The following is a 13,631-nucleotide window of genomic DNA, read 5'->3' on the forward strand; positions in this document are numbered from 1 at the left end:
CATTCAGAGAACACCCTTGAAATCTGATGTGTGCAGTCTTCTTTCCTTACTAGGGTGATGCCTTCGAGATTTGAAACCCTAGGGCAGGTAGCCTGGACTCTCTCACTAGGTGTAGAAGCCTTAAGGAAGAAAGTTGCCAGGCTAAGACCATCAAGGAAGAGGGAAGGGAAAGAGCAAGGGTGAGAGGGCGTTGATGACTTCTGATTTCTTGGGTCCCGTCACTGAGATCTTTGTATTTGCTCTGATTCTTGTGTCCTGGATTCCCAGAATCATTTCAATGAGTCTCCCTGTTCCTTGAAGCCAGTTGGATTAGGGCCTCTCTCAATTTTGATTCAGACATTGTTCTAGATCCTTCACTCCCAGACCCAAACAGAGGCACCCATTTGTTTCAGCACCATTAAGAGTGAAACCCTTTATTCTTTTCTGAGAATAGGGTGTGCAGACCACCAAATACAGTTCACCAGCATCCTGGGAAGTAGTGATCAAAGTGTGAGTGAGTGTGTGTTAGGAGCGGCCTTACTGATTCCTGAACCACTCCAAGCATTTACACTGCCCGTGCCAGTCCAATCCTGTCATTTCCTTGATAAAAGACTGAGAAATACCACCTCAGGAAGATGTCACCCAGGATCTAGTTCTCTGTAGATGGACTCGCTCTGTTCTCTTGAAAGGGGGAATGGCACTCGTCTTTAGAATCCTGAGGGGAGTCAGAGACACACCAGTCAGCATGAACTGTTACCGGTGACTCCCTCCAATATCCAGACCCTGCACACTTCTCATTATTTCCCTCTTTTGGTAAGTATCAAGGGGTTTTCTTACCAGAAGGGGATATGAGAGTTCATCCAAAAGAAAGAGGGTCAAGTCATGAGGTTGCCATGAGGAAGGGTGTGGGGGAGGGGAGGACTGGGAGTTGGGGAAACAGAGGAATGAAAAACAACAAAGTCTTACTGTAGAGCGTAAGGAACTATATTCAATATTCAGTGACAAACCACATGAAAAAGAGTGAAAAAAAGAAAAAATAATTTTTATGTGTATAACTGAGTCACATTGCTGTGCAGCAGAACTTAATGCAGCACTGAAGATTAGCCACACTTCAATATAATTTTTTAGAAAAGAACAAGTGTGTCCATAGTTCTCCTCACTCCCTGTTTCCTCTCTTCTGACTCCTGCTCCTTGATATTTTTTATGTTAGTTCAAACATTTTATTTCTTTTTTATTTTCTTACTCCTTCTCCCCTCCTTTCATTTATTTATTTTTAAATTTATTTATTTTAATTGGAGGCTAATTATTTTACAATATTATTGGTTCTGCCACACATCAACATGAATCCGCCATGGGCATACACGTGTTCCCCATCCTGAACCCCCCTCCCACCTCCCTCCCCAAACCATCCCTCTGGGTCATCCCAGTGCACCAGCCCCAAGCATCCTGTATCAAACATGGACTGGCGATTTGTTTCTTATATGATATTATACATGTTCTCTGCAGAGAATGCCAGTTCTCCTCCTGCATCCCCACAATCTGTACTTTATTAAAAAACTTTATTTTGTTTTGGAGTATAGCTGACTAACAATACTCTGAGTTTCAGGTGGACAGTAAAGGGACTCAACCATATGTTTCCGTGCATCCTGGTCCTAAGATACCCCTCCCATCCAGGCTGTCATATAACTGAGGGGAGTTCCCTGTGCTACACAGTAACTCGTTGTTGGTTATCCATCTTAAATAGAGCAGTGCCCACAACACGTTCCTGAAGACTTAACTCAGGAACTCTGCGAAGCCTCCTTCGGCCCACACTCACCCTCTTTGGCCATTCCAGGCTTGGTTGTTTAATGTACTCTGGGTCCCATCCCCACGGGTCAGTCCGTAGCCCTCATCACACCTAGTAAGTCCCCAGTGCCCCAGTGCAGACCACCTTGAGATGCCATTTGCATGGAATCCAGTGCAGTTTTGCCTAGAACCAAGCAACCCTCCACATGGCTCCATGAGTTTACAGTTTTAGAATTCCTGAAATTCCCTCTCTTCCTCAAAGCCTTCTTTGAGCCCATCAGCCTGCTCTGAACTCTTGCAGGGAGCTGACATGAAGCCTCCACCCTGTGCCAGGCCTGAGCAGTCACTGGGTACCCTTTATTCACCTTAGCATCCAATCTCCCCACAGAGGGGTCGGGTACCCCAACTCACAAAGGAGGCACCTGGACACAGCAGGGGGAAGATGCAGCTGAGAACTAGACTGACCATGTAATTTATCATCCAAACCAGGAAAACTTTGAGAAGGGAAAGGAGACTGTTAACTTACACTGGGACATCAGACCGGGACTGTCCCCAGCCATTCTCCTTGTAACATGGCCTATTTCAGGGACTGCTAAAGCTGACTTTCATGTTCATGCACCTAAAGGTTCAGATTGAATTGCAGCTCTTTGAGGACTGAGGACCTTAGTGTTCCCCTCTCCCTGACTCCCACCATGCCAGCATGGTGTGGCGTCTCCACATTTATTTCAGGAAGATCAGTGTCCCAGAGGACCCTTTACTCTCAAGTGATTGGTTTTCTGGCAGGCACTAGCCCAGCCACAGGGCTCAGCAGCATATGCAATGGTGTGACATGGCCTCCAGAGGGCGCCCTCCTTCCAGCAGCAGCCCAAGGGTTCCTGCAAGCTCCAGTTTGAGAACCAACCCTCAGTATTGTCCCCTCACCTTGAGGATGTAGCCTCGAGCTGGCACTGGGTAATTGATGCCATTGATGGTGAAGATAATAGGGGGCAGGGTATTGACCGCAGAATATGAAACAAAGTACTGTTAGAGAGAGAGGATGAGAGGTTGGCCCTGGAGATCCTTGTTTTGTGTGGAGACAGGGAGTGACCCTGGGGCATGACCCTTCACCTCGGCACACTGGCGTGGTGCCCATGAGCTTCTGTATGTTATCGACCACTGTTCTTGGGCCAAGGATCAGTGATGTCCCGGTGCCCACAAGGGCTTGCAGCCGCCAGAACAAGCAATAACCTTTCTTTTCATGGAGATGCTGAAAGCAATGGAAGAAAGCAGGTGTCAAGGTCACTCTGAGTCTCCCCAGAGCTGCCCCCTTCCCAACTGTCCCTAAACAGCCCTTCGTCTCTTGCCCTCTTTTCCTTTGCTCTCGACACAGCACCTTTCTTGACATCCTCGAATGCAGTACTTGAATACACCAGGATCTTTTGCACCTTGACACAAGCTGGACTTCCTTCCTAGAAGACTCCACTCCCCTTTGACAAGCAAATTTCTTCTCATCTTCCAGATTCCACCTTAATTGTATTGTTTTCGGGAAGTCTTTCCCCCAGTGTTTATCAGTCTCCTGTCTTGGTCACTCTCTGTAGACCCTTTCTCATGTCTACTCTGCTGCTGCTGCTAACTCACTTCAGTCGTGTCCGACTCTGTGCGACCTCATAGAAGGCAGCCCACCAGGCTCTGCGATCCCTGGGATTTTCTGGACAAGAGTACTGGAGTGGGTTGCCATTGCCTTCTCCTCCTCATGTCTAGCATGTACCAAAGTCACAATGCACTATGTGGGCAGGTCACTTCATGTACATCTGCCTTCTTAGATGTGAGGGCAAGTTTTATTCTCCTTGCCTCCCTAAAGAGCCTGGCACACAGTGGATGCCCAATGCTTGTCTTTTCAATGAGTGAATGAAGACTGAGAAAACAATGAGAAACATCCAGAGAGCTGTATCTGCTGAGGAACAAATAACAGGTCTCACACAGAGTGAAGGTGGAGATTCTCAGGCGCAGCAGATTTTCATAGTAAAGGGATAGAGGGGCTCCTCTGGGAGAGGGTGTTTCCCAGCACTGCTCCTACAACCAGCTCAGACCCTGAGACCCTGGCCAGGAAATACATGACTAGCCCACAGAAACTCCAAAGGATAGGTCACCTTTTGTCTGAGGGTATCACACAGAATCCTATCAGTTATGCCTCTTGTCCTCACGTCACTCCTGGATCCCACCTTCCTGATTCTCTGTTATAGCCCCTGTCCCACTGTGTGCCCAAGAATGTGGGGTGTTTTTTTTATTAGTTGCTTTCACATCTTAAGACTGCAGCCAAACTCCCTCCACTGCTGTGTAGCTGCTCCCAAAGAAGACTAGTTTTCCCCATTTTTGCAGGACTGTCCCTGTTTTTAAACTGACATTTATCTGTACTGAGAACTTCCTATGTCCTAGGAAGCTCTCGACACTTGGTCATCTTATCATAACTCTGTTCAGGCTGGTGAAATTCTCCTTGATCCTCTGTTCACCACACTGTAGAGTCCTCTAACCATGCTCCCCACCTCAAAGGGTGGTGTGTGCAGCCCTCTCCTAGCTGCACAGACCTCTTTAGACCCTTTTAGGACCCTGGTCTGAGCCTTGCTCAGAATACCTGGGGATTATGAACCCATGGGTTGTTTGTGTATCTATGTGCTTGTGTGTTTGTTTGTATGTGTTTGTATGTGTCTCTGTGTGTGCTTGTGTGTCTCTGACTAGCTATGCATGTTTTTATGTGTCTCTGTCTATGTTTATGTGTCTGCTTGTGTGTTTCCATGTGTCTATGTGTTTGTCTGTGTTGTTGTGGGTGATGTATATGTCTGTGTGACTGTGTGTCTGAGAATGCATTTGTGTGTTTCTGCCTGTGTTCATGTACAGTAGTGGGACCATCACTTGGGCTGACCCTTTGAGGGAGAGGCTTACTGGTCCAAGTGTACACTCCACTCGCCCAGGTGGATCAGTGGTACCCAGTTGAGCTCTCCCTTGTAGTAGCTGTGGTCCACCCCACAAAACATCACCACACTGCCCTCCCGCTTGTATCTGTAGAGAGAAGAGAGGTGGGGGATCCTTGGAAAACAGTAGCAATAGCACTGTCTGAGAGCTCTTCTTGTCCACCCATCAAGGCCCTAATAAGGTCCCCATGTACAGATGCAGAAATCGAGTCTAGGAGTGATTGAGATCCAGACTGAGGTCGGTTACTGGCTAATGAGTGGCACAGAGGAGGTTAGAAGCTGAATCACTAGGCTGGGCTCCTTCCACTAAGTCTTCTGAAGACCCCCTGGAACTCCAGCGACCGGAGTGCTCAGACACCCTCAGAGGACAGGTGCTGAAGCTTTTGGCTTTCCCCTTGTCCACTTTGTCATTTTTCAGGAAAATCAAGGCTGGGAGTTCTAAGGGTGTGGGTTCAGCTCACCCAGAGTTGGCTCCACTGGCCTGTGACATCTACTGTCCAAACGGCCCCACACTCAGAAGGGACCCCACCTCTGGTTTCTCTGTCTTGAAATGCCTAATATTTCTTGAACAAGGGGTCCCACACTTTTGTGTCCCACACTTTTGGTTTTCATTGGCTCATTCAAATTGGGTAACTGGTCCTGGGCTCCAAGTGAAATAAATGCTAATGAGGAAGGAAAGATATCCACCATCCTTCTCCTTCTTTACTGATAAAATTCATAAGAAAATCCTAATGTCTTTTCCTTCAACTTGTTTCCTGTTGCCTTCCATTAGCCTTCTTCCTCACTCACCTCCCCTAGACCAAGTTACTGGTTTTGAGCCCAGGATCGGGGTTGTCTTCCAATAAAATTTTATTTATAAATGCCAGGGGTGAAGCCAGGTAGGGCCCTGGGGTCATATTTATGGTGGGTTAGATTATCTCTCAGGATACCTCTTTATCAAATGTTCTAATTTTCTTGCAACTAAAAGCATATTACAGGTAATTTGGAGAAAGAGATTGTCCATCTCAGACATACTTGCTCAAGCAGAAGGCAAAAACAGGCTCAGAAATGGCACCTTCATTCTTCAGCTTGTCAAAGATGGGGATGGCTCCAGAGAAGGATATGTTGGGATAGTTCAAGCTCAAGACACCATCAAAAGGCATATCAAACCAGGTTTCCATAATGGTTAGACCAAACAGCTGGTCAGTACTTACAAGGTCCCCAATCTGTAGGAGAGGAGTGTTCCCACTTACAGATATGTGAAGTGGGGCTAGGACTGGGCTGGGGTGCATTGCCATTAGATCCTCAGAGAAGAATTGAGGCTGGGCTCTGTCTTTGGTGGCCCACAGATGGTTAGAGCAAGGTGGAAGGGGAATTTGGGTTCTATTTGAGAGAGGCTGAGAATTTTAAAACATCTGCCTCTCTGAAAAACACCACCGGAGTGAGTCAAAGCCTCATGGCTTTGTACAAGTGGGGCAACCAAGAGTCAGGCCAGGTCCCATTGGTGCCACCTTATGGACAAAACGATCAAGAGCAAGATTGCCTGCTCTTTGCCATCACTGTGACCTAATGACAGGAATGGACTGCATTCTCTGTAATGTACTGTGGATTCTGCATCTGTACAGGAAGACAGAAGCCAAAAACACAATCTTGCTTGCAGGGTTCTATGAAATTACTGCCTGGGGAATTCCCTTTTGGGAATATGTGTGTATTTCTGTGAGTGTGTATGAGAGAGAAAGAGAGAGAGGGGAACTACTCAAGTACTTTGGGGGACGCAGGCCATATGTTTATTAGACTCTCAAGGGTCGTCTAGAGTGAGAACTCATTTATCAGACCCCTTGACTTCTCAGGCTTCCAGTTTCCCACTCTGGATACCTGAAGTCCTTGGCTGCTCCCAGGGTCCCCAGATCAGTTTTATCCTGTCCCCAAACGCTTTACAGCAACCTCAGCCCTGAAAAGCCAGCCTAACTCCACCTTTTATCAATGTGTGACCTCAGCAAGGCCCTTGCTGTCTGTACCTCAGTTTCCTCATATGTCTCATGAGCTAATCAGAGTAACTGCTGTGTGGGATTGTTGCAGGATTAAACCAGTTATTACCTGAAAGTGCCTGGAACAGTCTGTGAATATAAAAGTGAGTGCTTTTATCCCCTCTTCTCACTCACAGCAAAATGAATCTTGAACTGCTCATGGGCAGAGGAACTGCAAGTCCACACCTCAGGCCACTCTCTGGGATAGTTAATCTGTTTGCTCATGTGTCACCATGCGCACTGCCTCCCCAGAGACATGATCCTGTGAATAAGATGGCCAATATCTATGGGAGTTAGGCTAGGAAGGGTCCTGCCAGATAGTCCTGCATCTGCTTTGCAAGCAGGGGCCACTCCATAGCCAGTCCTGACTCAGCATTTGTTACACTGTTACCCGGACTGTGTGATGAGCAACAACTCTTATCCTTCCAGAACCGAAGTAGATGTTGAAGGTGTCATTGGTAAACTGGAAGGTGGAAGACTAATGATGTTTGAACTTAACTTGTTTAGCTGCAGAAACAAGAGATGAATGTCATCAGGTGCCAAGGTTGGAAACAGGGTGGCAGGGCCAGTGAAGAATGGTCTGGGTACAGGGTGTCTGTACTCACAACAGGTTAGGCTGCTGCAATAGATGGAGGGCACCAACAAGTCAGATGAGCCTGTGCCAAAGACAACCTGGAATTCCTGAGGGGGTGTTCCAGTGGTGATGTCACCCACATAGAGCATCTACAGGGAGAAGGAGGGAGTGGGTTAGTGCAGAACTGGCTACCCTCTATTCCCACACTGATGCCTCCCTCTGGGTGTCACATATCTCTGGAGATCACTTTCTAACCACCATGCCGCTCACAAACTTTGGTCACAGAGGTATCTGCATTTGATATATTTTTCCTGTACTACATTGTATGCAGGATATTCACTCTACGACCAGGTGTTGAAGTGGTACCTCCTGCATGGGAAGCCCAAAGGCATAATCACTGCACGTCCAGGACCGCTGGGCACCCCGGGTAGTCCTGGTGCCTTCATTTGAGAAGCTCTGTAGTCTCTTCAAACCCAGCCTTAGCACCCGTTTCTCCAGGAGGTCCTTCTGGATCAACCCCAGCCACTCCTTCTAAACTCGGACCACATCCAATCAACACCACATAGGTGACCCTTTCATTTGACATATATTTATTCTTTGCCTATCTCTCAGGCTGGCATGGACATCCTTGAAGACCTTTTTAAGGCAAAATAAGCCCTTTTTCTAATCTAAAAACAGTACCCACAGTGATTCTTATGGCCATATATGGAAAACAGGTTCAGTAACTTTTTACTGTTTTCGTTCTTGCATCTGTGGAAACTGAATTCCTCTACCTGGGGTTTCACAGTTGCTTTGCAGTTGATTCTACCTTTTGATCAGTGACGGTTCACTCTTCATCTGTAACTGAGTGGCTCACTAAGTTCAGAAGGAACAATCTCCCTTAAACTAATGACACATCTTTGACATAGAAATGGATGTTTACCTGCCACCTGGTAATTTCCGGGCCCAGTCACAAAGACCAACAGTTGAGGATGAGAGTGCCTTATCCTCTGGTTGGGCTCCCGGTTTTCCAGGGTTTCTGCCTCCTGCAGGAACCCCAACTCCAACATTCCTACCTGCCACCTCCAGATGAGCCCTAGTACTAGGCTAGAGCACCAGGGGGCGCTGTGGAGCACCATCCTCCCAAAATACACCCCTGATGTTTCTCAGGGGGTAAATAGTTAGATTTGAGCCACGAGAAGAAATCTGGGACAGACTGTAAGCATGTTCCTTCAGGAAACTGTTCAGCATGTTTTTTCCACTGAGGGTTTTTCTCATGGTCTTCACTTTTGTTAGAGGTATTCTTTCACCGAGCATTTGACAAAGAAAACAAAGAAGATGCTACAATTATCTGTCAGTGTTAAGGTATAACTGTCATTTTAATGGCTCTGTGTATTTTCTAATCATTTTTATGAGACACATTATTATCAGAATTTTATGCATATGCCATGGCAAAGACATAGATTTGAATACAGGTTCTGTTCTGCAATCTTGGGTAAGCCATATGACCAAGTGGTGTCTCAGTCTCCCCATCAGTAAAATGGTGGAATGTAATAATACAAACCCTCCAAATAGCATATATTGGGGATAAGTGATGTGATGGATATAAGGTACCCAATAAATAGGAAGTCTCAACAATAACAGCCATTAGCATTGCTGTCGCCAATCCACGCTAACCTTCTCATAGAACCTCAAGGAAGGAGTTAGAAGGGGGACTCTTATCCTCTTTTACAAGGGAGCAATTTGAAATGCAAGAGGTTTCTGAGTTGGATGTGGTCACACTGCTTGTCAGATATAAAACACTGTTTATAAAACAGTGTGTATTTCTCCATGTTGAAAGAGAAGAGAGAGTTGAAAGAAGAATCCAAAATATAGGGAACAAATAAGGGAAACTCAGAGGCTGAAAAAGGAATGAAGAGTCAAATGAAAAATAAAAGAAAATAACACAGAGAGACATACACTCCCAGTGACTTCCAAAGATATGGAGAGATAAATGACAGTGATACAGAGATGCAGACATAGGCATATACACACTGAAGTAGACAGGGAAAAAAAGGACATGTTGAATAAAATGTAGAAAAGTGCTATTCCACAGGACCACATTTACATCTGTGTAGACTGTACACTGAACAGTTGCAAGGAGTTGCATTTTGAATAGGTCATGACATGACTGGACCCCAAGAATTGTGCAACCGAAATCTACAGCAAGACCTTGGGATGCACAGTTCCTATAGCAAGTTACTTATCAATAAGTAAGTGTTGAACTTTAAGACTCTTAGGGAAATATTCCATTCCCTTCTAAACCTGATGGGTGGAAAAATAATCAGATGAAAACAAAAATCCGAGAAAGGAATATGATGTGACTTACAGTCCCCATACTTACTTGACTATGCACTCTGAGAAGGTCACCAGCCCGAGGAGCACAAGCCACTTCATGTTTCTTTCCTGGCTCCAAGTACTCAGGGAAGTTTGGGTTTTTAGCATGTAGTGGTGACCCTAGTTATATATGCTCTGACCTACCCTAGTTTTCCCGTTTAGGCCACTAAAAGATCTGGAAAAAATCACAAAGTTCTCGATAAAATCTTTACCTTCATCAGTGTCCTTGGCGAGTGGACTTTGAAGCTTCTCAGAATACAGAGAATTGAACTGTAATCTCTTCCTTGAAGCTTGGCTGGAAAATCAAATTGATCTGCGTGGACATCTAGGAAGATGGAGAACCTTGCCTACTTGGAGAAAAAAACTGCTAAGACCATCACGAAAATGGATACTAGGGGCCATGCTCGACATTCGTGGTTTCATGTCATTTTCCTAGCCACTTCATGTGATGTCCATTGCTGTCTGTGTTGGAGAGGAGATTGCTAGGAGGATAAGTTGTCAAATGGCAAAGTGAAGACTTCAGGGGCAGCCCAGAGACAACAACTGGCTTTAGGTAGTAGGTCTAATGGCAGACATCAGGGGCACCTATGATGCCAGTCTGCATCAAAGATTTAGGGCAGAGCAGTACGCCAGTTACATGGTTTTAGTATTGAAGAAATGTCATATGCATCCACAAGATATTTTATAGCATCCAAAAAACCTACAAGGAAGAACTGTGTGCTAGGTTCTGGGTTAAAGGCTTCAAAGTCAAAGTTGATCAAGACAAAAGTAGTCTTTATCTTAAGAGGGCCATCAGTTTAGTTCTCACAAACTAATGTCCCCAGGAGGCAGGAGATATGATTCTAGGACTAGGTGGCTATGTTGAACCCTGGGCAGCACAGGCCTTACCACTGGGAGCAGCCTTTCCTTCACTTCGCCCATTCTGTAAAGCAGGCCAGTTGGCCATGTTTTCAAGAGAATCAGAAGTTTGGATATTTATGTACAATGTACTGCTTTTAATGTTAAAAACTAATTGTTTTTTTTTTTTTCCCCCCAGAAAAACCAGTGGGAATAAAATCTCCACAGCAATGTGCTGGAATCATCCTTCAGTGTTTGCAGGTTTTTGTTTCTGGCCTAGAGTTGGGAATGCAGTGGGGACAGAGAGGAATTTAATTCATATTAGTTGATTTGAAAAGAGACTGAATGCATACCAAACATGCTGACTGATTGGAAAAGACCCTGATATAGGGAAGATTGAAGGCTGGAGGAGAAGCGGAAGACAGAGGATGAGATGGTTGGACGGCATCACCAAGTCAGTGGACATGAGCATGAGCAAGCTTTGGGAGTTGGTAATGGATAGGGAAGCCTGGCATGCTGCAGCCTATGGCATTGCAAAGAGATGGATACAACTGAAGGACTGAGCTGAATTGAACAAATTGAGAACAAAGACTAATAAATCTAATTGTATCAGGTTGTTGACTAGCTACCTATAACAACACATTACTTAAGAGGCTTTAAAATTCAGACTTATGACTCTACATTCAGAGTGGAATATCTTCTAAGGAAAAACAAAAATACTGCCCATCAAAAACAAAACCAAAGAAAACCAAAAGAAATAAGGAAAAAAATCTGAAAGTATATTCAACAACTTCAGTTCAGTTCAGTTGCTCAGTCGTGTCCAACTCTTTGTGAGCCCATGAATGGCAGCATGCATGGCCTCCCTGTCCATCACCAACTCCTGGAGTCCACACATACTCATGTCCATTGAGTTGGTGATGCTATTGAACCATCTCATCCTCTCTCATCCCCTTCTCCTCCTGCCCTCAATCTTTCCCAATGTTAAGATCTTTTCATTTTTTAATTTTTATTTATTTTAATTGGAGGCTAATTACTTTACAATATTGTATTGGTTTTGCCATACATCAACATGAATCCACCATGGGTGTACCTGTGTTCCCCCTCCTGAACCCCCCTTCCACCTCCCTTCCTGTACCATCCCTCTGGATCATCCCAGTGCCAAGCATCCTGTATCATGCATCCACCCTCAACTGGCGATTCGTTTCATATATGATATTATACATGTTTCAATGCCATTCTCCCAAGTCATCCCACCCTCACCCATGGTAATGGTTATAATTACCATCTTTCTAAATTTCGTATATATGCATTAGTATACTGTATTGGTGTTTTTCTTTCTGGCTTACTTCACTCTGTATAATAAGCTCCAGTTTAATCCACCTCATTAGGATTGAGTCAAATGTAGTCTTTTTAGTGGCTGAGTAATACCTCATTGTGTATATGTACCACAGCGTTCTTATCCATTCATCTGTTGATGGACATCTAGGTTGCTTCCATGTCCTGGCCATTATAAACAGTGCTGCGATGAACATTGGGGTACACATGTCTCTTCCAGTTCTGGTTTCCTCAGTATGTATGCCCAGCAGTGGGATTGCTGGATCATAAGGCAGTTCTATTTCCAGTTTTTTAAGGAATCTACACACTATTCCATAATGGCTGTATTAGTTTGCATTCCCACCAACAGTGTAAGAGGGTTCCCTTTTCTCTACACTCTCTCCAGCATTTATTGCTAGTAGACTTTTGGATAGCAGCCATTTTGACTGGTGTGAAATGGTACCTCATTGTGGTTTTGATTTGCATTTCTCTGATAATGAATAATGTTGAGCATCTTTTCATGTGTTTGTTAGCCATCTGTATGTCTTCTTTGGAGAAATGTCTATTTAGTACTTTGGCCCATGTTTTGATTGGGCCGTTTCTTTTTCTGGAATTGAGCTGCAGGAGTTGCTTGTATATTTTTGAGAATAGTTCTTTGTCAGTTTCTTCATTTGCTATTATTTTCTCCCATTCTGAAGGCTGTCTTTTCACCTTGCTTATAGTTTCCCTTGTTGTGTAGAAACTTTGATTTTGATTAGGTCCTGTTTTTATTTTTCCTTTTATTTCCAATATTCTTGGAGGTGCGTCATAGAGGATCCTGCTGTAATTTATGTTGGAGAGTGTTTTGCCTATGTTCTCCTCTAGGAGTTTTATTGTTTCTGGTCTTACATTTAGATCTTTAGTCCATTTTGAGTTTATTTTTGTGTATGGTGTTAGAAAGTGTTCTAGTTTCATTCTTTTACAAGTGGTTGACCAGTTTCCCCAACACCACTTGTTAAAGAGATTGTCTTTTCTCCATTGTATATTCTTGCTTCCTTTGTCAAAGATAAGGTGTCCATAGATGGGCGGATATATCTCTAGGCTTTCTATTTTGTTCCATTGATCTATATTTCTGTCTTTGTGCCAGTACCACACTGTCTTGATGACTGTGGCTTTGTAGTAGAGCCTGAAGTCAGGCAGGTTGATTCCTCCAGTTCCATTCTTCTTTCTCAAGATTGCTTTGGCTATTTGAGTTTTTTTGTATTTCCATACAAACTGTGAAATTATTTGTTCTAGTTCTGTGAAAAATACTGTTGGTAGCTTGATAGGGATTGCATTGAATCTATAGATTGCTTTGGGTAATATAATCATTTTCACTCTATTGATTCTTCTGATCCACGAACATGGTATATATCTCCATCTATTAGTGTCCTCTTTGATTTCTTTCACCAGTGTTTTATTGTTTTCTATATATAAGTATTTTGTTTCTTTAAGTAGATGTAGCCCTAAATATTTTATTCTTTTCGTTGCAATGGTGAATGGAATTGTTTCCTTAATTTCTCTTTCTATTTTCTCATTATTAATGTATAGGAATGCAAGGGATTTCTTTGTGTTGATTTTATATCCTGCAACTTTACTATATTTATTGATTAGTTCCACTAATTTTCTGGTGGAGTCTTTAGGGTTTTCTATATAGAGGATCATGTCATCTGCAAACAGTGAGAGTTTTACTTCTTCTTTTTGAATTTGGATTCCTTTTATTTCTTTTTCTGCTCTGAATTCTGTAGCCAAACCTTGCAAAACTATGTTGAATAGTAGTGGTGAAAGTGGGCACCCTTGTCTTGTTCCTGACTT

General features: G+C 44.1%; 1 pseudogene; it reads right to left on the reverse strand.

Moving 5' to 3' along the window:
• Nucleotides 1-364: 364 nt before the first annotated feature.
• On the reverse strand, nt 365-9,765 carry LOC783673 (pregnancy-associated glycoprotein 1-like; annotated as a pseudogene).
• Between the last annotated feature and the right edge of the window lie 3,866 nt (nt 9,766-13,631).

The sequence above is a fragment of the Bos taurus genome, chromosome 29 (assembly GCF_002263795.3).
Source record: "Bos taurus isolate L1 Dominette 01449 registration number 42190680 breed Hereford chromosome 29, ARS-UCD2.0, whole genome shotgun sequence".
Lineage (NCBI taxonomy): Eukaryota > Metazoa > Chordata > Mammalia > Artiodactyla > Bovidae > Bos > Bos taurus.